The sequence below is a fragment of the Dermacentor silvarum genome, chromosome 9, assembly GCF_013339745.2.
Source record: "Dermacentor silvarum isolate Dsil-2018 chromosome 9, BIME_Dsil_1.4, whole genome shotgun sequence".
Classification (NCBI taxonomy): domain Eukaryota; kingdom Metazoa; phylum Arthropoda; class Arachnida; order Ixodida; family Ixodidae; genus Dermacentor; species Dermacentor silvarum.
In genome coordinates, this window is record NC_051162.1 from 66,198,859 (window position 1) to 66,223,289 (window position 24,431).

Below are 24,431 nucleotides of genomic sequence, written 5' to 3' on the forward strand. Positions count from 1 at the left end.
ACCTGCACAGGAACCCAGCCGCCACACCAGTGAGGTGAGCTGGGCAGACGTAGTCTGCCAGGACTCCGCCAACCCCCTCTAGAAAAGGTTGCATGCCGCGCACAGCTCGCCTCCCTCCACAACACCAACAACGCCTTCAGTCGCAGCTGCATGCCTTCCTCCAGGTCCTCACCCCTACCCCCGCGACAATGATCTCGGCCGCTCATAAACTCACTCCCCTACTACCTTCTCCTCCTACTCGCGAACAGCCGCCAAGAAGAGGGCTGCAACTCCCACTACCTCCTCGGCAACACAACATCGGCCGCGGCAACCCCGCCCTATCCCCACACAATTCGAACACTCGTGGAGGCCAAAATTCAGGCCGTGGTCAGACGGCCATCCAAGCCTTCACCCAAACAATTCTCCAACCTCACTAGCCGTCTGACGAATTTGCTCGCCAAATTGACCAGCGATTTAAGCAAGATTGCCCTCCACGCGACAGCCTTTGCTGCCGCGCGGCCTAAAAGAAGGCCAAGCTCCACACCCTCTCCACTTCTCCGCTGCAAACTAGACCCTTTAGCTGTGGCACCAAATGTGTAGTTATATAAAAAACGTTGCGAGGCGAGAAGGTGGTAAAGACTTCCGACGCTGCTCGACGAGTTTCCCGTTCTGATCTCGTCGAAAACCTCCGAGCCGCCCCCAGAGGCCCTGGCAACAGTCCCCAACGCCGCGCGCGTTCGGTGCGAACGCGGGCAAAACGGCGACGGCGTCGACAACAGTTCTGCGCGTTGCGGGTGCTGCTGCATCTCCTAGTTTATACAGCTGATAAAACTACTATCCTTACTCCGTATAGCTCTCTACTAAGTTGCTATCGCCATTGGTGCTTCACCTTTCGGGTGTCTCCTTGCCTGACCCCTTGTATTTATGTCCAATTGAACGCCGCGGAGCGCTCCTTCGAGTTACGAACTCGTGGGCAAGTGAGTGCGTTCAGACGTTTAGCGAGTTTTCATTTGGCCTCGCCGAAGCGCCGTTAGAACGCAGGGGTGAACTTGCACGGAGGCGGAACGTGCGGAAAAAACATTTCACCAAAGCAGCGTTGTACACGTTCCTCTAAAGCAGGAACGAAAGCTCGTTCCTCGTTCCTTCCCAATCTTGGAACGAGTTCCCGTTACAAGATACCTTAAGGCGAATGGAACGCGTTCCAGTACATTTCTAACGTTGTAACGTGTCGTTACATTAACGTTACCTTTGATTTTTAAAATTAAAATGTGGTGTGGGATAATCTTGCGACGAAATAAAGTGTGCAATTTAAATATCACATCAAACTAACTATATTATAGGAATTTGAACATTGCCGGCGGCACATTATCTGGAGATAAAAAGAATCCAAAGCAACGCTCCTAGACGAATTTTTTTCAAGCAGCACCGGACATACTCCAGACATGTTTAACTGCCACTTTGGTGCTCGTCTATTACAAGTGCAACACATACGGCGCTTTCCACTTCGGTCTTCAAATGCGCAGTCAGGATACTGCGCTCCAGATCTGCAAATAGAAAGTTACTCGCATGCACCAATATAATTGAATGTCTGCGCAAGAAACCGCATCGAAAGGAACAATACTTAGGCGTTTAATGAATGCTGATCCAATATTGCAGTATGAGCGGAAAAAGAAATGTCCAGAATAGATGCTCTTAATTTAGTAAAGACCCTTGTGTGAACTGGGCAAGAGTTACATCTCGATGTTAGTGTCCGACAGGCCGCCATGGCGGAAAGAAACTACAAAAGGGAGCGTCACGTGGCAATCTTAAAGCCTAGTCATTAAAACAATACAATGCAGAACTCGCGAAAAACATGCACTACAGTCACGTGACAGACAAGCGGTAGTTCTTTGCGCCCTGCATAATGTGCTGCATACGTGCGTGCGTCGGTGCGCCTGTTTAGTGCCGTGGAACGTTTACAGAAGGAACGCCGTTCCCTCTGCCGACCATTTGTAAAAACAACGAGTTACCGTTACAGTTGCACCGAGCCTCAAAGGAATGGTGGCATTCCTCCGTTCCTCCCAAAAGGAACTAGTTCCTGGAACGCCGTTCCGTACAAAACTGCACCAAAGGGAATATATCGCTTTCGCATAGCCACACGTAAGCAGTTTGAAATGTCTCTGCCGAATTTTTTTTTAACAGCGAAACTCTTTAAGCCAGCCGTAATTTGTGGTGCGTATCGAGAAACTACCAAAAAAGTTGTCGCAGTTTCACCTGAAAGGCGAAGCATCAATTGCGATAGCAAATTTGAAGAGAGCTATACGGAGTAATGATAGCAGCTTTATCAGCTGTATAAACTTGGACATGCAGCAGCACCGGCAACACGCAGAACTGTTGTCGACGCCGCCGGCGTTTTGCCCGCGTTCGCTCAAAATGCGTGCGGCGTTGGTGACTGTTGCCGGAGCCTCTGATATAAATAGGCACTTGGTGGTGCAGCTTAACGTCGCCTCCCTTCCCTGCCCCTCCCCCCCCCTCCCCCACAGCCTTTCCCGCGTCGGAAGAAGGTACGTTTACTTTACATATATGGTGATTGTAGAGGAGGAAAGAGACGCCTACTTCTGCAGCCCTTAAGGGAGCACAGCGCAGAATGCGCGTTTGTTCTCCGCCGTGCGTTCACTCCCCGTGAAAGCGCGCGTCCCTCGCGCCCTTTCACTCGCACATACAGCGTTCGGCGGCGCGCGGCAACGATTTAATCTCCATTGACGTCATACGGAACCTCACGGCGACGGCGACGGCGACGCCGACGGCAGAAATCTGCTTTTGAGTGTCCATATAATTGCTATCGCAATAAAAAGAAATTAATAAACTTTCTTGCAGAGGTGGGTTTCGAGGCCGCGTACCTCCGGTCCCAAAGCGAGCGTCGGAACCACTAGGCTATACAGCCACGCTGCCAGAACATGCATTTATGCTAACCATATGATTGCGTTCGAGCGTCGTCGTATTCCTCCACAGCTGGCGCGTTTGTACGCTCGTGCTCTGCGAGGTGAAGAGGTTTTGCGTGCTATGAGAGCGAGAGAGAGAGAGAGAGAGAGCGACGCATTCACGGAGCGGGTATCCTGGAACGCGGTGTCGGTGTTGCAAGCTGGGTCGCTATTTTGTAGCGATGCCTTTAAAGTAATAATGCCTTTTCGCGCTTATCGCGCTTTGTCAGTGGTCAGAGAGACGGTCCGCTCACGATATCAACGTTGATAACGCGAGCGGACCGTCGCTCTTACCACTGACAAAGCGCGAAAAGGCATTATGACGTTAAAGGCATCGCTACAAAATACCGGCCCTGCGCTGTGCAACGCGCAGTGTCGGCCGTAAGTCCGAGACGCGCGAAAAGAAATTATCGTCTACATGAATAATCAGATGAAAAGTTCGCGCGCACTTCCGGAAAATGCTGGACTACGATCACACAGCTTCGATGTTTGAAGAGTTGCGCGGCCGAGTGCAAGGTTTTTTATTAGCAATATGTGTGATATTATTGAACCGGGATAGCAATTTTTGTGGATGATTGTGTACTGTGTGCAAGGGCATCTAATGAGTCATTGTTTTTATTGGCGGCCGACTTGAAGCGCGTATAAAATGGTGTGTCACTAATAGCATGGCCCTAAACATAAATAATTATGTAGACATTAGCTTCACTACAAAAATGTTACAAAATCAGATATAAGTATTTGTTAAGTGGCCAGTTGAAATAAAAAAAAATTCACCTGTGAAATATTTAGGTATTATGCTGTCAGAGGATGGCTCTTGGTCATAACATCTCAATACCGTAGTTAGAAATGCCGGGCATGCCCTTCACTTGCAACAAAGTTTAAAACACATAAGTATTAACGTAAAAGAGCAGCGTAAAAAACTAATTTTACCAATGTTGGTGTAGGCATGCCCTGTGTTGAATGCGGTTTCTGATGTGCATATCAATGCAGCATTGGGTGATCGTTAAAAAACCCCAGGCGGACTAAAGTAATCCGGAGTCCCCCACCACGGCGTGCCTCATAATCAGATTGTGGTTTTGGCACGTAAAGCCCAACACTAAATTTTTTGCATATTAATGCTCTAGAAAAAGTCTACCAATTCGACGCGACACTATTCGACCTGGGGATATACAACGTACCACTTTCTAAGTGTAAGAGGAAAAAATGACTGGATCCTTTTTCTTGAACAGCAAGCAGGTTACGTCTTCGGCCACGGCGGCCGCATTTCGATGGGGGCGAAATGCGAAAACACCCGTGTACTTAGATTTAGGTGCACGTTAAAGAACTCCAGGTGGTCCAAATTTCCGGAGTCCCCCTCTACGGCGTGCCTCATAATCAGAACTGGTTTTGGCACGTAAAACCCCATAATCTAATCTAATCTATCTAAGCAGGTTACGTCTTATATTGTTTTACTCAATCTTTCATAATCATATTGACACGTATACATGTTTATCTTTCACCGGTGACCACTTTTCACCGGCTAACAAATGTTAAACGTAATCGCTAGGCACAGGACGCACCTGCAGGTATCGGAAGTTTCTGGAACGTTATCATTGCTTCTATCCGTTGTCTCTTGTCACCGACGCTCATGTCATCTGATTGTATGAGCAACGCGAATTATCTAGAAATTTCTGGAAGACACGCGGGTACCACGGATTATTCTGGGACCTTCGATGACTCATGTATAAAAGCCGACGCGTTTCGCCGCTGATCAGATTTCGACGATCGCCGTCTGTGTTCGCCGCTTTCGTTGTGCTTCGAGTGTAGCTTGATGTTGTGGGCCTGCAAGGGTTCGCCGTCAGCGCGCCACGTCCACAGCTTGGCGAGCGGTCACGCGACATCGCCGACTACCTCGCCAGAGCCCAGTGGCAATCACGACGACCCTCACGCTCGCCGTCACCAGGCCGCTATCTCGCCGCATCGCCGGCTGTATGCCGGCCCAACCCGGAACTGATCTCCTAGCCCTTACCCGGGAAACTAAAGCCAGCAACCGATGGAGGTGCGGTTGCTGTACGACGCAATGCTGAAGATACTCCGCCGCCGACGAACTAAATTCGCGAATCATCATGACGAGGTATCAGCATAGCGCCTGGCAAGAGCCTTGACGACAACACTTCGCCGCCGAAAGTAGACCTACCAACGCGACGTAGCAGCAGCGCAGCAAGCCGACGCAGCCGTGATCCGACGCCACGACTTAACCGTAACGCCAGACGATGGTCTACCGATCTAGATGTGCTATTTGATGGTCATAACGTCACCGCTCTCGTCGACACTGAAGCCGACTATCCGTCTGCAGTGGCGAGTTCGCCGCCAAGTTGAAGAAGGTGAAAACGGCCTGGCAAGGACCCGATATCCGGACAGCGGGAGGCCACCTAATAACGCCGGCTGGAATCTGCACAGCGCGAGTCACGGTAAACAACCGCACTTACCCGGCGAGCTTCGTAATCCTGCAGCACGGCTCCAGGGATGTTATCCTAGGCATGGACTTTCTAAACCAACACGGTGCAGTCATCAACTTAAGGTCCAAGTCGATAACGCTTTCAACGCACAACGCGACACCACCGGATACAAACACCAGTTACCATGCCTTGAATGTGCTAGAAGAACAAGTCACCGTTCCGCCTGGCTCCAGCCTAATGATTTCCGTCGGTACCGAAGTGCCTACAGACATGGAGGGTTTCATCGAGGGCGATCATCACTTACTGCACGACCGTGAAATTTGCGTCGCTAGAGGCATAGGTGAGCTACATGAAGGCAAAGCAAGAGTGATGCTTACGAGCTTCAGCCACGAATACAAGCACATTAACAAAGGCACCACGGTTGCCTGCATCGACGAAATTGTACAATCCAGCGGTGCTTTCGCCTTCACGGATTCTAGTGCACCTGCAACGATGACTGTAGTACCTGAACCAACTTTCGACGTCAATCAGAACCTTCCCAATCATAAGAAAGAATAGCTAAAAGCTCTGCTCCTGGAATACAAGGACTGCTTCTCGTCGTCGTCAAAAGTTCGATAAACCTCTGTCGCCAAGCACCGCATCATAACCGACGAATATGTCCGCCCACTCGGTCAGAGCTCCTACCGAGTTCCGGCGCGCGAAGGCGAGGCCATAAGGCAACAAGTCGACGAAATGCTACGCGACGACATCATCCAGCCATCCAAGAGTCCGTGGGCGTCCCCCGTGGTGTTAATAAAGAAGAAGGATGGAACGCTACGTTTCTGCGTCGATTATCGTCGCCTCAATAAAATCACGAAGAAGGACGTATACCCTCTCCCACGTATTGACGACGCCTTGGATCGACTCTACAACGCACAATACTTTTTGTCAATGGGTCTCAACACCGGCTACTGGCAAGTCGAAGTTGACGAGATCGGGAGAAGACTGCCTTTATAACACCAGACGGACTGTTCGAGTTCAAGGTCATGTCGTTTGGTCTTTGCTAGGCACCTGCGACTTTGCAACGCGTCATGGATAATGTACTGGCAGGCTTCAAGTGGCAGACTTACCTCGGTCTATTAGGACGATGTCGTTTGCCTCAAGCTTCGAGGAACACCTCCGGCCACGTCATCAACAAGTCTGGAGTATGCCCTGACCCACAGAAAACTGCGGCCGTCGCTGACTTTCCTCCGCCCGCCGACAAGAAGGCAGTCCGTAGATTTCTTGGACTGCGCACCTATTACAGGCACTTCGTGAAGGACTTTTCACGGATCGCTGAGCCACTGACGTACCTCACGAAGGCCGACGTCGAGTTCAAGTGGGAGACGCCGCAAGTCGAAGCATTTGAAGAACTGAAGCGACGCCTGCAATCGCCGCCAATACTTGCACATTTCGACGAAAAAGCTGATACCGAAGTGCACACCGACGCAATCAGTGTAGGACTCAGCGCTGTGCTTGTGCAGAGCACTGGCGGACTAGAAAGGGTTGTAAGTTACGCTAGCCGGTCGCTTTCGAAGGCGGAAACAAATTATTCCACAACCGAAAAGGAATGCCTCGCCATCATCTGGGCTACATCAAAGTTTCGTCCCTACCTCTATGGCAGGCCCTTCAAAGTTGTCAGCGACCACCACGCCTTGTGTTGGCTAGCTAACTGGAAGGATCCTTCAGGTCGCCTCGCACAATGGAGTCTGACACTTCAAGCATTCGACATTACCGTCGTTTACAAATCCGGGCGAAAGCACTCTGACGCCGACTGCTTGTCTCGCGCCCCCGTTGAACCACCGCCACAGGACGACCAGGATGACGACACTTTCTTGGGACCCAACAACAGTGAGCTGACCCGGAACTAATGAGCCTTGTAGACTGCCTGGAAGGCAAGACCGTCATTGTGCCCAAGGTGTTCAGGCGAGGATTGGCGTCGTTTTTCTTGCAAAACGACATTATCTTAAAGACGAACTTATCGACTGTTCGAGCCAACTACCTCCTCGTGGTACCCTCAGCATTGCGTCTAGAGGTTCTGCGAGCTCTCCATAGCGACCCAACGGCTGGACACCTCAGTTTTTCCCGCACGCTCGCGAGGATACAAGAAAAATACTACTGGCCTCGCCTCTCTGCCGACGTCGCCCATTACGTAAGGACATGCCGAGACTCAGCGACGCAAAACACCGCCGACAAGGCCAGCCGGACTTCTACAGCCGATCGAGCCACCTCGCCGACTGTTCCAGATGATCGGGATGGTCATACTGGGGCCTTTCCCGACGTCGACGTCCGGGAATAAATGGATCGTCGTAGCTACGGACTACCTCACGCGCTACGCCGAAACAAAAGCCTTGCCCAAAGGCAGTGCCCCCGAGGTAGCCCGATTTTTCGTTGAGAACACCCTCCTGCGTCACGGCGCCGCAGAAGTCCTCGTCAACGACAGAGGTACAGCCTTTACGGCAGAACTAACTCAAGCCATCTTGCGATACAGCCACACAAGCCATCGCCGAACCACCGCCTACCACCCGCAGACGAATAGCCTCACCGAGCACCTAAATAAGACCATCGCCGACATGCTGGCAATGTACGTCGACGTCGAACACAAGACGTGGGATGCCATCCTTCCGCACGTGACCTTCGCATACAACACGGCCGTGCAAGAAACGACGCACGTGGCGCCGTTCAACCTGGTCTACGGAAGGAACCCGGCAACGACGCTTGATGCCATGCTACCGGACGTCACCGACGAAGAAAATCTCTACGTTGCCAGCTATTTGCAGCGTGCCGAAGAAGGCCGACAGCTCGCCCGCCTGCGCATAAGAACCAGCAGAGGACCGACAGCTGACACTACAATCTTCGACGACGCTACGTCGAGTACAAGCCCGGCGACCGTGTTTAGGTCTGGACTCCGATACGCCGACGAGGACTTAGCGAGAAACTGTTACGTCGCTATTTCGGACCATATAAGGTCATCCGACGTATTGGCACACTGGACTATGAGGTCGTGCCAGACGGCATTTCGTAATCACAGTGGCGCCGGGCACGACGTGAAGTCATAGAGTTTCTCACTATAACACCTAGAGGGTAAACTGGCGCCACCGTCTATGCGATTTTCTTAAAGGTCGCCGTGCCCTCATGGGAATGACGGGATATGTGTCTGCGAGGCTTGTGTTGGCTGGTGTTGTACGAGGCTCCGTCTAAAACGTGTCTATATGGCTACACAAATAAGGCATTCGTAAAATAAAATCTACATAAAAGGCTTTCATTCACCCTTATTACATCTCCGAATAAAGTTTACTCACCTGCAATGCAGCATCAAGCGAAGAAAAGCAAGAACAGACAAGTTGTTCCAAAGCGAGCGAGAATCTTATCGTCTGCCCTCCAACTTTAGCGGCCAGCTGATACTTATTACGTTCCATAGAATTCTGCATTGAATAGTATGTCCTCAGTTAAACAAAACATGTTTTTGTGTAATAATAAAGCTAAAGCAGTTTTTTACGTGCTGTTTTAGCAGGAAATGAATCATAGTGACAGACGGAACGGTGCTAGCCAGGCGCGTCTTCAAGGCGTTCTGGCTCTCCAAGAACGATGCCAATCCGAAGTCACAATATACCGGCATTCCCATGGATACCACAGCGCAGCAGCGCCAGTTTTCCCTCTAGGTAATATAGTGAGAAACACTACGCGTGAAGCCATCCACGTGGTGCGTCTTAGCCCTTTCTACGCCCGCTGACGAACTTCGGTACTTTGTTACTTTGTTATTGTTTGTTGTTGTTTTTATTGCGATAGCAATTATATGGACACTTAAACCGGATTTCTGCCGTCGGCGTCGCCGTCGCCGTGAGGTTCCGTATATATTCCAAGGGCGATAAAATCGTCGCCGCGCGCCGTATGCGCGAACGAAAGCGCGAGGGGGGGGGGAGGACGCGCGCGCTATCACGGAGAGCGAACGCACGGCCGAAAGCAAACGCGACCGTCGCGCGAAAGGCCGTGGGGGTATGGGAGGGAGGCAGGCGGGGTGACGCTGTGCTCCGGCACCAAAGGCGTATCTTGCAATCGGGCGTAAGGTGAACTTGCCACTCTATCTCCCACGCGAAAGCAACAAAGCGGTAAGGCAGCGCGGGGAGGGACGGGGGGGGGGGGGGCGCAGCTTCTACTCTGCCAACAATTCCGGTCGTACTTTGCCCGGCTGTGGCCGTCGCCCGCACGATCTCCTATCTCCACACGGCTCTGACCTTTGTATGCGCCGTGCATCCGCCGCTCAATTTCCTTTGAAGCGATAGACCCCACGAACCTTGCCCGCTGCGGCGGCTGCGATTGCTGCCAACGTTTTGACAGTCGTATGCGGTCATTCAGTGTGATCTATTCATGTTTGCTTGTGCGCGCTGACACCACGCTTGTTGATTCAGTTAGTAAGCGGATGTGTCCAAGTTTATGCAGCCGATAAAACTACTATCCCTACTCCGAATAGCTCTCTACTAATTTGCTATCGCAATTGATGCTTCGCCTTTCGGGCGAAACTGAGACTTTTTTTTTTCTCTCTCTGTACGCGTGGTTTTGTTTTCGCTTTCTTGTTTGTATCATCGGGACGATGCTTTTTAAGGGGAGGGTATTGACACTTATATATGTTTATCTTTCACCGGTGACCGCTTTTCACCGGCTAAAAATGTTAAACGTTATCGCTCGGCACAGGACGCGCCTGCATGTATGGGAAGTTTCTCGAACGTTATCGATGCTTCTGTCCGTTGTCTTTTGTCACCGACGCTCATGTAATCTGATTGTATGAGAGACGCGAATTATCTAGATTTTTCTGGAAGAGATGCGGGTACCAGGGCCGGTATTTTGTAGCGATGCCTTTAATGTCATAATGCCTTTTCGCGCTTATCGCGCTTTGTCAGTGGTCAGAGCGACGGTCCGCTCGCGTTATCAACGTTGATATGGTGAGCGGACCGTCGCTCTGACCACTGACAAAGCGCGATAAGCGCGAAAAGTCATTATTACTTTAAAGGCATCGCTACAAAATAGCGACCCAGGGGTCATTCGGGGGCATTCGATGACTCATGTATAAAAGCCGACGCGTTTCTCCGCTGATCAGATTTCGACGATCACCGACTGTGTTCACCGCTTTCGTTGTGCTTTGAGTGTAGCTTGCTTTTGTGGGCACATGTTCGCCCAATAAAGAATCAGTTTCGTTATACACAATTTTACGACTGTTTACTTCAGCGTCACTACTACGTGACACTTATGGGAATCTGCTGATCAGACTATCTGAAGTAGAGCACTGCACGGGCCGGTTTTTCAGGTCCGGGCCTGGCCCGAGCCCGAAAGTACCATTCTTTGGACGGCCCGGTTCTGTTCCACCCATTAGCCCTTTTGCCTTTACGAAGCTAGCTCACGTTCTCGATTATTGTGAAGATACTGTCATGTGATCAACGGCCGCCGGGTGGTCTTCAAGCTGCATCATAGCAAGTTTTTGCCCTGCATCCCTTCTTTATGGTTACTTGATAATTTAACTGTGATAGAAATAAACATTTCATTACTAGCCGAACACCCACAAATTATTATGTGAATATTTGGTATGAAAACAAACCATGCAATGGACAGTTAGGAAAATAGGGAGGAATCAGGCTGGCAACAACCACCGGGAGTGGGAGAACCTTGGCTTACATTTAGGGATGAAGTTGTAGAGAAGCACATCGGTTGATCACAATGCACGTGCTTTAAAGTGTGCGGCAACATACTATAGCGAAGGCATAGGTGAACACTACCATACACGCCACCGCCCGCCATTAAATCTCACTTTTTAATCTCATATAGTCATTCGGATGTACCTACAGTGATAGAACTCGAGCCACTAATTTTGCTGCGAATGTAAAATTAGGTACGCTGGTTACTGGTTTTCAGAAATACGATAATACACGGCCAATAGAAGCTTTTTTTTTCATTAAGCAGAAATTGTTGACCCACATGGCTAACGCTCATCATATTTTCACGCGGAACATGCCATCTTTATTGCTTTATTCGGCTTCATTATAATGGTGTCAATTTTTAAATCGACAATTTAGGCACCCTTGTTTAGAAATATATGCAAATTTAGACTCTGTCTAATTGTGTTTCACTACAGTGCATCTACAACGTAGGCTTTCCTTGTTTTTTTTCTCCGCCAGATTAAAGTATGATCTGCTTGCTTATTCACGTATATTCGCAGACAACGCACCTAGTGCTACAAAAACATATACAAGGCTGCGAACACGAGGGTCGCGCCACTTAACGAGTGGAAATAGCATTCAAAATAAAAATTTACGAGGCAATAAAGTGCTTTGCATTTCTATTTTGTTTTTTATATTCCCCTCCCCAATGTTGAGAAATTTTGCAGCATCCGCGTAGTCTTAAAGCATTTGTCCAAGAACAATATACACTTGAAAGTCTCAGTTTAATTAGTTGGGCTAATTGTGAATTAACCTACGGCAGAATATTCAACTCGCTTGAAAATATAACGAAGAAAATTAATGGAAACCAGTAGTAAGTTGCCCTGTGCCTTAGGACACAAAAAAGTTGCAAATTAATTTTTCAGAATTTGTTTGCTACAATTTTATCAATGTACTCTAAGTACTTCTTGAAAACTTATTTCATTTTTGTTTTTCCGTTAAAATGATCATGCCGAAAATCTAGATATTTTTGTGCAGCAACAAAATATTGCAGTCGACTCTGCCTCTAGACACGTCTTCCGCTCTTGAAAAATGTAACGAGCTCTATCGAAACTCATCTCATTGGTTCCCGTTAAGGATAGCTCGGATACCTGAGACAGTCTAATGAATGTTTTTGCAGCGAGTCTCGCACCAATCAAATAGCTTTCAATCCAATAGTTTTCAATTTCTTTAGCGCGACTGCAATGCATATATATTTCTAACTCTTTGTCAGGTTGATTCAAATCTGTGATGTCTAGCAACTCATGAAGTGTGCCTTTCGACGCTATTCCCACCCACCCAAATGTGTTTCTCCTGGTCGATAGGCGGCGCCGCTGTCGAAATCATACCGCTACCTCCATCAAACTTCGGGTCGTCCGTCACATGCCTGAGCACGATCACCTCTAGGAATTCGAGGTGTTAATAGGCTGGGAACAATGTGGACAAGAGTTCGTTAGTGTCGCGAAGACGAAAGGATTCCTGTAGAACCCATGTTAAGATGATTATCGAAGTTAATGCGATTAGCATTTACACAATCTAGCGAACAAGAAGCGACACACCGTGTTAGCTTAGACATCTTTGTTTCGAATCCGTAGTGTTTCTCCTCATTTTCAAGTGATTCGGCTATATGCGGCCATACACTGTCTCCCTGATTGACCCGATTTGTTATGACCATCGCTCGCCAATGTTACCTCACGATGGTAGAACAAGGACCGCAGGCCGACAGCGCATTCAGTGACGACGATGGAATTACGAGGTAGGAATGATGTCGATAGAACGACGAAGGCATATAAGGACGACGGCATGACTACGATGAGAGGATACTGAAGTGACGGCGATAAAGAATTGCGACGGAATACAATGCCATGAAACCGGTGTTCTAATCTCGATTGATTGACAATAATAGCACAATACTAGCGGAATGAAATAGAAATTATGCTGATGGAACGGAAGGTGGTATGACGAACAACGCATTTAGTAATTTTTAGCCAACCAGACACGCTTCTGAATAACATACCAGCCTGCTCCCTTTCTTTTCTCCTATTCCTTCCCAAGACGCTTTCTAAACATATCCTCTGCCGTTGAGCTCAGTACGCCAGTGCTCTAGCTCATTAGGCCACGATCACACGTTTACAAACGTATCTTGCCAACAAGTATATTATTCAAGCTCGAACTTAGGGGGAACATTGAGCTTGGGGGCTCCTATCGAAATACATGGGAAATCGGAAATAGTTTCTCAGAGCAACCAATGCACCAAATTTGATGACTTATGTTGAATTTAGAAAAAAAAGTTGAAGTGTAGTGATTGCCGAAAGGGATATTTTATTATGCTGGTCTACGTTTCTTACGTCAAATTTTAAAGAATTGCCAAATTTCGAAAAAGAAAACTTGGCGTATAGAGCTATGTAGCTCAGCAGCTAAAAATGATATCGGAATTCTGTAAACTGCACCTAATAATACATCGAAAGCGGATAGCAATCATATATCATACATCATCCTGAAATATACCACTATGTTGTGAATGTTGCATTTGCAAAACCCTTCCAAACATTATAACAAATTCACGTAAGTTTTAAGTTAAAGTAAAAAAATTGATTGCTTTTGATGCTCCAACGGGTGCAGTTTATAGAAATGCCATATTTGTTTTTAATGGCTGAGTTTCGGATTTGTAAACTTCATGTTTCTATATTTTTTTGAAATTTACGAACATCCTGCAATTCTTTGAAAACATTACACTATCTAAACGAAAATTCTATTTGCTACAGTCTCCGCAATTTAACTTTCCCTTTTAAATGCAACAGATTTCATTCAAATCGGTTCGGCGGTTTTCTCATGAAAGCATTCCTGCATTTTACATGTATTTGATAATCCGGCATCGAAGATAGGCCCGAGCTAAAGCTTCCTCAATGATCACGCCAGTTTTATAGGAAACCCATGAAACAGAACCCTGACGTATACGCAAGACCGTGGCCACAGTGGTGTACAAATAAAAAGTCTGCTCAAGGGAAAAAAATATATATTCATCGGAAGCTTCGCGGGAGCCGTTATCTCGATCAGACATCTCTCCAGAATGCGCACGAGCTTTCTGGCGAAGTGTCTAGCAAAACCGTCGATTCATTGTCAGTAGAGCAAGTAGCTGGCCGTCTTCGAGATAACGCTGATACACAAGCGCGCTCGTTTCCAAGCACCGAGGGAAAGCCACAGCTTCAGGGTGTGTTTCTTTTTATTGCGCTTTCTTTAGTTGTGCGTCATAGCATACGTCATAGCGGGAATTTCGAATTCTTTAAGGTCGATACGCCACGTGGTGGCTAAAAAAGGAAACTGTACGAAATGTCCCTAATTCCTGGTATTGTCCATTGACACATGACGAATGGCCCCAGTATCAGACACCCTGTGGCAATTACTCATGTTGTCATCAGAGCTTCACTGAGGAGTGGTACATACGCAGTAACAAATATCTAATGGCCCCAGCTGCACACACTCAGTGGCGCATACTCAGTGGCACATACTCACTGGCAAATACCAAATGGCCTTGGGGAATATACCCAGAGGCCCGAGAGGCACACACCCAAGGGCCCCAGTCCACATATAACTTCGCAAGGTGGCTGATTGGGCTAGTTGATAATCCATTCACAATGTGAACTGCGAAAAGGCAGCGCGGACAGTTGTGTTCTGTTTATCTTATACAGATAGTAAGTCAAACGGAGCCGGTTGTGCTACTGTGGGGAAGCCACCAACCTTCAAGTTTAAAGGATCGTGTTTGCTGGAAGTCTACATATTCTGGCTCAGCGGACCGTGGTGGAGTCAGAGTTACAGTCCACAGTAAGTGGAATGAAAATGTGAGTATTCGTACACGAAGAATATCCAAAATTGCATTTTGTCACTGTAGAGTCTGATGACACCACGAAATATTGAGCGAATCAAATATGTATTGTTTATTTCTGGTACAACTTCGAACACATTCTTCTTTCACTTGTTTGTTTTCTCGTAAAATGTTTTCCAGTTTGGTCAGCACAGGGGGTCGCTTGTTAAAACTGTATGTAATGAACACATTTATTATACTATTGCTTGTATTGTTGTAGCAATACTGCCCATGCACCCTACTTTGCTATTGCCGTGTAAAAGAAAGAAGCTGGGACACAATTATGTGTGAGACGCGGCACAGATGGCACCCTTTTTTGCCGCGCATTCATCAATCGTAGCTAAATTTAGGCTCTAGGTGAGCGTTCAGAGAGGCTTAACTTGGCAGCACGTTTGTCCATCCTAGCGGGAGCGGTCGCATTAGAGATACCTAGGTCTACCGTAGTATAAACCGTAGTATAAACCGTAGCGTTTATAGCCCATTTTCATTTATATGTAATTGGTTTAAACCTGCCATACCTTTAGTGATGCAGGTCTTCCTCACTTTTATTTCTGTTTCTTGCAATTTCGAGCGGTCCAAAAACTTGCCGTAGTATGTGCGTTTCATTAAGCTCAAACCTGTGTTATGCGGAGCTATACCGCTTACAAACTTGCAGTTTTTTGGAAATACCGCACGGTTGCACGGCTATGGGACCCCCGCGTTTCATAGGGAGTGTCCAGAAACTGCGTGAAGAGATGCGGGCAAAAAGACAGTGGGATGCCATTTCGCGTTTATCACCTTTCAGCATAATAGGTTCCCTACGAATAGGAAGCGATCACGATTGCAGGATTAGACATAGTCATCACCACTAGTTGTTTCATAAGTTAAGCGTGTATGCTTTGTGATGCATAAGTCAATGGTACTTGCGCACTTGCTTACGCCTTTTCTGCACCATTGTGCCTCTATATACCCATGCACCCTCAGGGGTGCGTTTGATGCACCCCACTGCATTGTGTCCCTGACACCCCCTAACCGATCTTTAAACTATGGGTTAGAAATGGTATCTTTTTCTAGTAGTTTAATTTGTCTAATTAGATATTTATTATCTATCTTTAAGTACATTCGTTGAGTTTTAAAAATACATTTATTTACTTGATTTTAATTACTCTTCACGGCTCTTGGTGAACCTCTATTAGTGTGCATGCTCCACAGATTTGTCGTCGTCATAGTTCTTATCCACTGTGAACGCCTGCTACTTAAGTTGAGGAGCGGTCTTTCAAGTTGAGCGCCAGAAAAAATGCCGATGTTCTGCCGATTTTTTTGCTTTCAGTTTATAATGTGCCCATCAGCGTTATTTAGATTGCATTTTACATGGAGGAGGAAGGTAGTACGAATTACCTGCTGGCTAGCTGTAAAGACACGCCAGCAATTCATTCCCCGAGCACTACCACTTGCCATGCCTGGTTGCAATAACGTCGCAGTGGTAACATTAGGACAAGTATGCTGAAAGACACAGATGTGGCGAAAGGCTCACCATACTCCACGTCTTGCAAGAGAGCCGGGAAGCAGAAGCAGAGCGAAGAAGGCACTTTGCTTTAGCATACAAAAAACATATCCCCTTACATCCAACACTGCTTCTTGGCCTAGAACCTCGGTTTGAAAGCAAGGGAGTACTTAACTTTTTAAATGATGTTGTGCTGCACGTTATTAGCACGAGAGATTCGTAGCCCTCCCTCTATCTCGAAGGTATTGCTGCGAGTGCACTGTTTTGCAGAGCACGTGCCTCAAGGCCCGTGTGCTCAAGGGTCTTCGTGAGGCGGCAGTACAAGTGAATCGGCACATTTTTGTTTATATTTCTTTTGCCCTGTTGATTGTAGAATATATTTTATGGTAATCGCTCACATCACTCGTCTTTCACATTATTTAAATACTTGCGCATTTTACATACCTTAGAGTCAATAGTTTAGGCCTCTATATAGCCTCGTCGCATTTTGCTTTTCTCATTCACCGCATTGATTTCCCCATACTATTTCTTGGCACTCTTTGGCCATCCCTCGCCGTTGCGCCAAAAACCCTCATGCAACAAGTGCGATTTGCAAAGTGGGCTAAACCAAGCAAAGTACATGTTCCTTGTCTGCGCTTCGTTGAGAAAACATCCCAATTGGCCAGTTGATCTATTCTAGCAGTGTCAAGGAACAAAACACAAAACAGCACGCATGTTCGGACCTAGGCCATTGTGCCTTCTCCGTGCAAACTCAACAATGTTCATGATTCGACAAAGATGACCTGATACGAGACTCGCCTTCATACTAACCACAACAAGCAAAACGTCGCAAATTCTACTATTCAATAGCAGTGCCGGTAACGCACAAAAATCAAAACAAGCAGTTTTATTCAATGTCAACAGCTGGACACTACGACTTCTGGCTCTGTTAGGAAAAACCCGGAACTCGAACCGCATCTACGACATATTTTATCCTTTGGCAGAATGGTTTCTGTTGCTTCTCTATTGGCCCTTTCGTGGCGATCCCATGGGTGCTACGATGTTTGGTCACGCGGTGACGCGTCCGCTGCTTGCCTCAACTGCCTCCGCGTTCACAATGGATATGCATGACGCCGATGCGGCGTACCAAACCTCTCTTTAGGAAGATATCGTCGACGGTGACTGGGTGGACGACACGAGGCTTTGGCCACAGCTTCAGACAACATGTAAAAGTGCTTTCGGATCTGAGTAAGCTTCGTCAAAACGGCGCGAGGCGTGTATATTGTGCTTGTTCTCTAATATGAATACAGGACAAAAGAACAGCAGACAGCGTGTCTCAACCAGAACAGCTCAGGCAATCTCGAGCTCGCGCCTCCCGGACGACTGGCCATGTGGCTGCAGCGCCGGGTAGTCCTCTTCACTACAATCGCCCCCCATCGGAAAAGGAGCCATCCTGGCGACTCATGGTGAACATAGAATCATTGAGTCGTAATACGGCTTCAGGCGTTGTACGTGGACGGTTTCACGACCACGGCAGCATTGGTCCGTAGGAGTTCACAGGCGATGTCTGTGCTACAACGCGGTAGGGTCCTTGATATTTGGAAACAAGCTTGGATGAGAGTCCAGCAGGAACGGCAGGAACCCAAAGCCACACAAAGGAGTACGGAAGAAAGTGACAATGCGGGGGATCATCGTCACGTCGAGATTTTTGTTGCCATTGGTCGACGGCTGTAAAGGAACGGGCGAGCTGACGGCATTCTTCTGCGCGGCGGGCAGCTTCAGAGATGGACGTACATTCGGATGAGTCGGGTCTGTACGGAAGAATGGTGTCGAGGGTAGTCGAAGGTTCGCGGCCATATAAGAGGAAGAATGGGGAGAATTTTGTGGTCGCGTGTGGTGCAGTGTTGTAGGCGAACGGGATGAATGGCAAAATGAGGTACCAATCAGTGTGATCAGAGGCGACGTATTTGGAGAGCATGTCGCCAAGGATGCGGTTAAATCTTTCCGTCAAACCATTGGTTTGGGGATGGTAGGCGGTCGTGGTGCGATGAACGATGCGACATTCAGCAAGGAGCGCGTTTACGACTTCGGAGAGGAAGGCACGTCCTCTATCACTCAAAAGTTCGCGAGGTGCACCGTGACGGAGAATAAAGTTTTTCAGGAGGAAGGATGCTATTTCACGAGCGGTGGCAGCAGGCAGAGCGGCTGTTTCTGCGTAGTGCGTCAAATGGTCGATGGCGACGACTATCCATCGGTTTCCGGAAGCCGTGCTCGGAAGGGCTCCATGCAGGTCAATGCCAATGCGATCGAAGGGCCTGGCCGGACACGGGATTGGCTGGAGCGGACCAGAGGCATGTTGAGCAGGAACTTTGCGGCGTTGGCACTGAGGGCACGACCGAATGTATTTGTACACAAAGGTGTACATGCCACGCCAATAAAACCTGGAGCGAAGCCGGGTGTACGTCTCGAAGACACCCGCATGTGCACACTGTGGGTCAGTATGGAAGGCAGAACATATTTCACCACGAAAATGTAGAGCGATGACGAGCAACCACTTGCGAACGTCAGAGACGTAATTCCGGCGATAGAGAAGTCCATCCCGAATTTCGAAGTGAGATGCTTGACGGCGCAAAGCTCGAGAAGGTGGAGGAACAGTCGAAGGGTTTGAAAGGAAGCGAATAAGATCACTAATCCAGGCATCCTTGCGTTGCTCCGAAGCCATGTCGCAGCCTGCTAGGAACGAAAGCACCTGGTCAACGGTAGAGAGGCAGCTATCGCTTTCGGTTGACACGGGCGAACGGGAAAGCGAGTCGGCATCGGTGTGGCAGCAGCCAGACCTGTAGACAACGCGCACGTCGAAATCTTGCAACCGCAAAGCCCAACGAGCTAATCGACCTGAGAGGTCCTTCAACGTGGACAGCCAACAAAGTGCATGGTGATCTGTAATCACGTCGAAGGGGCGGCCATAAAGGTAGGGTCGAAATTTACCAAGTGCCCAGATCATGGCCAAACACTCCTTCTCCGTAACGGAATAATTCTTCTCGGCTTTGGTGAGGATGGGCTTGCGTATGCAACGACGTACTCGTCGAATCCAGATTTGTGCTGCGCGAGCACAGCGCCGAGTCCAACACTGCTGGCGTCGGTGTGTACTTTTGTCGGAGCTGTCGGGTCGAAGTGACGCAGTATAGGCGGCGAGGTCAGTAGACGACGCAACTCTTGGAAGGCATCGTCACAAGCGGACGACCAGGCGTAATCGTTCGAGTCGCTCCGTAGAAGCTGATTCAAGGGAGCGGTGATGGACGCAAAATTCTGAATGAAGCGGCGAAAGTAAGAGCACAGGCCAAGGAAGCTGCGAAGTTCTCTTACGGAGGAAGGTTTGGGAAAATCAGCAACTGCACGGAGCTTGGCGGCATCAGGAAGAATACCGTGTTTAGATATCACGTGGCCAAGGATGGTGAGCTGACTTGCGCCAAAGTGGCATTTCTTCAGGTTGAGCTGAAGGCCAGCGGAACTTAGGCACCGTAACACTTCCTCCAGCCTACAGAGATGGGTGGGAAAATCGGGCGAAAATATAACCACATCATCTAAGTAACACAGGCACGTTTTCCACTTGAGACCACGCAAAATGTTGTCCATCATACGCTCAAATGTTGCGGGGGCGTTGCAAAGCCCAAAAGGCATAACGCGAAATTCATATAGGCCATCTGGTGTTACAAAGGCCGTTTTAGGTTGGTCTTCGGGTGCCATGGGGACTTGCCAATAGCCGCTGCGTAAGTCGTTAGAAGAGAAGAACTCCGCGCCTTGGAGACAGTCAAGGGCGTCGTCAATTCTCGGAAGAGGGTAAACATCTTTACGAGTTATTTTGTTAAGACGACGGTAATCGACACAGAATCGAATCGATCCATCCTTCTTCTTAACAAGAAGAACAGGAGATGCCCAGGAAATATCCGATGGCTGGATGACGCCGCGCTTGAGCATGTCAGCTACTTGGTCATCGGTAACACAGAGCTCTGTCACGGATACACGGTATGGTCTTTGTCGTAGTGGCGCACTGGTACCCGTGTCGATGCGATGACAAACAGTTGACGTGCGGCCCAAGGGAACATGCTGGCAGTCGAAAGACGAACGGAACTTGTCGAGAAGGTGTAGAAGCTGGTCTCGTTGGGAAACAGTCAACGTGTCGGCGATGGAGCCATGTAAAACATCGGGCAAAGTCGGCTCCTGCGTGGGGTTACAGGTCAATCCGGCGACCTCATGACTGGCGATGGAACCAGTTGGCATGTCAACGATGGCAGCAGGGTCGACACATTGGACGCGGCCAACGTGAGAGAACAACGTGAGAAACAACGTGAGAGAACAGGACAATTGGTTGGCGACGAGCAGTCTGCTGACGCCGGCATGAACGTCCAAAAGAGCGAAAGGCAGCGGGGAACATTTGCGACGAGCGAAAATGGCAGATGGCGTAAAAAGTGCGCTGGCACCCTCAACAATGTTGCATGACACTGTGTCAAGGGTGGATGAGTGCGGTGGGATTGTAACGTCTTCGGCAACAAATACCTTATCTTCAGGTTCACAAGCGTCAAGGAGGGGGACATGACACAGCGTTTGAAATTCCATTTCAGCATGAGAACAGTCGATGACGGCCTTATTATCGGAAAGAAAGTCCCAGCCCAAAATAAGACCGTGGGAACAAGAACACAGCACCAAAAATTCGACGATGTAGAGGAGGCCGTTGATCACAACGCGAGCAGTACACGCAGCTGCAGGCGTGATGCGGTCGGCGCTTGCAGTACGAGGCGATACGTTCGACAGGGGAGTCGTAACGTTTCTGAGAGAACGGCAAAGTATGGCACTAATAACTGAAACTGGGGCACCAGTGTCAACGAGAGTGAGTGCAGCGACGCTGTACACATATACATCAATAGCATTAGGCGGAGAAGAGAGAGGCCTTGTTCTGTTCGTGGGTGACGCAGGAAGACGACGCAGCGGTGAAAGCCAGCGGCGTCGAGGTGATGGCGAACAGCGGGCAACAAGAGGACGGCGGTCGGAATAGGAAGACATCGGGCCAGGGTTCTGAGACGCGGAGGATGTCGGGTATGGGGAAACGTGCGGTTCGGTGTCGAAGCGACGGCGGTAGGATGGTGCGCGGCGACGGCAAAATCGTGCAATGTGGCCAGGTAGACCACACTCAAAACATATTGGCCGGTTGTAAGGAGTGCGCCATTGTCCACTGCTGTGTGGGTACCGTGGTTGAACGAATTGAGGAGCTGGACGCAGTGCCACGGCTGATGGGAATGGCGCAAAGGCCTGAGGTGGGGGCCGCGCGAGAGCCTCGGCATAGCTGAGAGGTCAGTCACCTCGGGAAAAGCAATGGGAGTTGGCACCGGCGGAGTCTCGCGGGCAGAAGGGAGAGCTGCGCAAACTTGCTCGTGGATGACCTGGCGAAGGTTGGCCGGCAAAGGCGAGGGTGGTGGCATGGTTGAGGACAGCAGCGAAAGCGGACGAGCGACCTCAGAACGGACGAACTCTTTTATATGGCAGAGCAGGGAGTCCATTTCAGGAGGCGCGGCCACGCTCGCGAGGCTCTCATCGGACACAGGTGGGCGCCGTGTGAGAAGACACTGTCTGCAGAGCTCGTTGAAACTCTGGCAAAGCTCGATGACCTGAGAAACAGTGCCTGGGTTTTTGGACAGCAGCATATGAAAGGCATCGTCGGAAATGCCCTTCATGATGTGGCGTACCTTGTCCGCCTCTGCCATCGTCGGGTTGACATGCCGGCAGAGGTCGACGATGTCCTCAATGTAGCTGGTGAACGTTTCACCAGTTTGCTGGGATCGGGTTCGTAGGCGTTGTTCAACGCGAAGTTTGCGCACGCCAGGGCGACCGAAAACGTCCACGATGCTGGTTCTGAAGCTAGCCCACGTGCGCAGATCGGCTTCGTGGTTTTTGAACCAGAGCTTGGCGACTCCCGATAAATAGAAGATCGCTTTGCTGAGCTTGAAGGGATCGTCCCATTTGTTGGTGTTGCTGGCGCGTTCGTACGATTCCAGCCAATCTTCAACGTCTTTCTCATCGGTGCCGCTGAAGATGTCAGGATCCCGCTGACGCTGGGCACCGGCACAGACGATGGTTGGAGTAACCGGTGGGGATGTCGGGCTGTGGTCGTCAGGCATGACGGACGACAGAGTTCGGGTGCGTAATTCCAGGTTGGGGGAAAACCGCAACACCTGCACCAGAATCTAATATGAATACAGGACAAGAGAACAGCAGGCAGCGTGTCTCAACCAGAACACCTCAGGCAATCTCGAGCTCGCGCCTCCCGGACGACTGGCGATGTGGCAGCAGCGCCGGGTATTCCTCTTCACTACAGTTCTAATAGCGGGGCTAAATATGTATTTCAAGCTATCTACACTTTCCGCTCAACAATTGAATCAGGATAAGTGTTTTTTGGTCTTCGTTCTTTATTTAGAAAATATCTTAAAGCAGCGGCTTATGGCGTTTCTCACTCAATAAAGTTCCTCGATGTGGTCACTGTCTGAATATTTTCTGCTAATCGCTAGTGGGTGTGCTCAGTTCTGATATATTTGTTCTTGCTGCGCACAAGGCTTGAAATATATATGTTCTGTACATTGTAATACCTTGTTGAAAGATGTATTATCACTAGTAACTCGCTTACTCATATGGACCATCAAGAAACATTCAGCTCCGACCATTAATGCGCTACTGCTGTAGTGCGTCATTTATTGTGTATATATAGTGGGGATATATTCAAGTGTGCACTCATTCACTTATTCTTGACGCGTTGGCGAGAGAGCGGACGTAAGTTTCCGTGCTGGTTTGGGTAGTGGTGTGTAAATCCTATGTGCGAAACTCCCTTTCGTCACTGTGTAACGCGCGGTACTCACTCTTGCCGACGATCCGGGGCTGAAACCCTTTATTTGAAGGTTAGCGATACAACGATGGCGGATGAGCAAATTTCTGTATCCTCGAGGAAAGCCGTACATCTCGAAGCGCCGGTAACACGTACGGACAGTTACAGAAGCGGTCCGCGAACTTAGCCGCAGAGTTTCATTTCATTCCTTAATTATCAAATCAATATTTTTGCGGCCAATTACCGCAAACGTATACAATCCACATGATTCAATCCAGCATGATTGCAGCACAGTACGTGAGCGAAAACTCAGTTGCATTTCCGAGAGCTGATAGCACAGAAGCAAGGTAGAAGTCGTAATGGTTTCGTCTTCGTGCGCTGTCGCCGAAAGCGCGCCGTCGAAAGCACCAACTCGTTTCTCTAAAATAAATCGCTTCGCAAAAAAAGGTCAATAAGCAATGTTTAACACTTTCGGCAGAGCGCATCTTTCGATTAATGTCAACAATACAGAGATTAGCACTCCCGTAATATTGCGACCAGAGAGATCCGTGAGGTTTGCGGCTTGTATGCAGCTGGGTTTCTTGTTCACCCACCTCTCTGGAAAGGCTGCGTCACCTCGCGGCTCCACCACAAAGACCGCGCTTGGCGTGCATCTGAGCATAGACTCAGTCAATATAGTCTAAATATATATGACGCGGCACCGATTCGGCCCCAAAGAGTTTCTTTGAAGATCGGCACACACCAAGTGACTCAAGTTGGCAGCAAGGAGTTTCATTCAAACGCCGCACATACCAAGTGGCACACATCTAGTGGCACGCACATAGAAACCCAAGTAACGTGAAAAAGGTTAATCGAAGATCTGGATATATTCAATGACCCTGTACAGGGGGAAGCTCTTAGAACAGGAACACTCGCCAGGCTTACACTCGTCAGGATACATTCGAGAGAGACGGCTTTCCTCTGTCCAAGGGCGCCACCACAGCACCACCGTATTTAGAGATGGAGTCGCGCCACTGTACAGTGCAACAACAAGTGGCGGCATCAACTACTTGGCGGTGAACTTCCGACATGCGAGACAAAATAAGAGGTGTTGAAGGGAGATGGAGTATGAGGGCTTGCGAAGAGCTGGTTTAACACGACAGTGTCGCGACCAT